Raw genomic sequence first — 2551 nt, forward strand, 5'->3', positions numbered from 1 at the left:
GCCTGCTCCAGGTGTAGAAGCCTGGCCCTGTAATTGAAAATTAGGGGGCAATAACCCGGCATTCAGTGCAGGCCTCACAACAGGAGTGTAGCCAGGCCCCACACTGTCCCTCGATGAGGGGGGGAGAGGATTGAGGAGGAGGAAGGGGAAGGGTGGTCTGTAATTCAACAAGGAGGGGATGGAGCACTGATGGTAGAGGGAGCAGTAACACATGTGAAGCACAGGCATAAACACGATAGAGCACAGGAAGTCTAAGAGTCTCCAGGGTTTAGATGATTTGTGTACTGATACTTTGTGACACGGTTGCTGGTACAATTTGAGGATGTAACATCTCAAGCACTACAGTCGTCAGGTAGATTAAATAGTGGACTCATGTATCGTGCCAACACGGCAGTTTATGGTTATGGTTTTGATGCAAGGAGGCCAAAGATTTGGAGTAATTAAAAGTGGCGTTTTATTCATTTATGTATTTATTGTCATTTTCCCCCTTTATCTTGTTTTCTGCTGTAGAAATGCATTAGCCCCTCGGAGAAGCTATCAATCAGGGGCTAATGGGTTGTAATTGCAGGCAGACGGGCCCCCACATCAGAGGCAACAGGGTCTCTGGATAGCAGAATAATCACACGTACAGTAGAGAATTGGTTACAATGGATTGGGTCCCTGGGGTAAAGGTTAAGGTAATTTCCAACTCATTTTCCTTTTGAAACCCATTATACTCATCCCGGCAATGTCTTGCATTAATCATTGTGGTTAATATAGTGAGCGGTTAAAACAGAAAGACAAGGAGAAGTGAAAGGGACTTTCCAGTGCCTCAGGATGGAAAAAAAAACTCTAATAAAGACTAAAAATTCATATACTTAGGTAATTATTCAAATTTTGTTTTCCTCAAGCTACTCTTTGAGTCACTAAATCTGAATATCTTCTCTCAACGACCGTCTCCTTCGTTTTCTAGGAACCAGCCACCTGACTACAGTGTCTGATTTTATCTCCACAGCTGGCAGTGACAGTCAGTTGACTGCTGGCAAATGCCCGAGCCATCGCAAACACTGTCAAACAGCCACAACAAGCAGCAGTGGCTGATAAGACTGCTGGATCGTTTAGGGTTAAACTCTGGGAAACACATTCTCTGCCTCTGCTGACTTTTTCTCATGGGAGGCTTTGTATTGTTTATCAGAGAAGTGGAAAGGAAATCCCCCGTGAGGCAGAATTCACACCTTTTTTTTTTTTGTTTTGTTTTGTTTTTTTAAATCTCTGAAGAGTTTAAAGAAGGCAAAATGAAAAAAAGAAAATACATTATATTTTATAGCTGCTGAGGGGAATGTAAGAGCACTAGGAAGAACTTCAGTTGGTCAAGTGTATTTCTGAAAATAAGAAAGAAGGTGGGAGTATTTTTGGGAGGATGTTTTTTTTTCTCTCTTCACATTGTCTCAGTGTTGATCTGCCATTTTCATTTCAACAAGCAAAAACACGGTAACGTCAGCTGCAGACACGGAAATGTGGCGTTTCATCGACACTGCAGCTGCGTGTATGTACAATCACCACAAACTGCAGAGGACGACGTCTTCTGTCCCAGTGTACGATAAAAGAGAAGCAGCTTACCATTCAGTTCTGTGCCTAATTTTGACGAGGGAAAAACACTTGGGTAAATGAATTAGCTTTACACCAACACAGCAGTGCTTTCTTCTCTCTGCGGCAAAAGGAGACGAACAGAAAAGCAACACTAGGACCGACCAACATTATAGTGCATAGTTGTAAAGTGATCGTGCTGCTGTTTCACAGTGTTCATAATTTAACAGCACGTCTTATTTGAGGCTTCAGTGGCCACGGTTCACCATAAATAGGTCCCATTTTCTCATAATGGAGAGATTATGAGAAAATGGGCAGTGGGACAGAAATGGGTCTCTGTCCTCTTAAATAGGAACCCCTCAGTAGAAGAGACACAAAATGCCTCAAACCTCTTCATGATCATTTAGCATTTTTAAGGTCTTCTTTACACCTTTTTTTATCCGACATCTATGTCCTCTATATCACATACATAACCTCAGAAAATCTGCGTGAGCTCTGAAAAGCAGAACTTCATGATTTCATGGTCAGGTTTTTTTTATGCTCAAATGACCAGATAAAAGTTCTTTTTGACCTCACTATTAAAGTAACAGACAGGACACAAAAGGAAGTCTGCATTTGAGTGAATCTTCAGTTTAGCTTGTGAACAAATGAATGCAGAAAACATGACTATAAAATGAGCACACTGGGCCTGCAGGTATTCAATAATGTATTCTTTTCTCATTCCCAGCCTCAGTGTTAGATTAATATATTCACATAATGTGTGTTTAAAAAGCTTCTTTCTGTGAAACCTCATGCATATATTGCTACATTCTTTAAATATGTTAGAAAAACAAACAACATACCCTTCATTTTCATTTTTACTTCAGCAGCGTTTAATGACGAAAGAATTGGTGACTATGCTGAAAAAACTCTTCCTAGAAATGTTTCATGAAATCATGACTGCATTGAGTAAGAGTCGGTTCTTTCTCTCTTTTTTCTTTTTTTC

The sequence above is a fragment of the Solea senegalensis genome, linkage group LG19 (genome assembly GCF_019176455.1).
Source record: "Solea senegalensis isolate Sse05_10M linkage group LG19, IFAPA_SoseM_1, whole genome shotgun sequence".
Taxonomy (NCBI): Eukaryota; Metazoa; Chordata; class Actinopteri; order Pleuronectiformes; family Soleidae; genus Solea; species Solea senegalensis.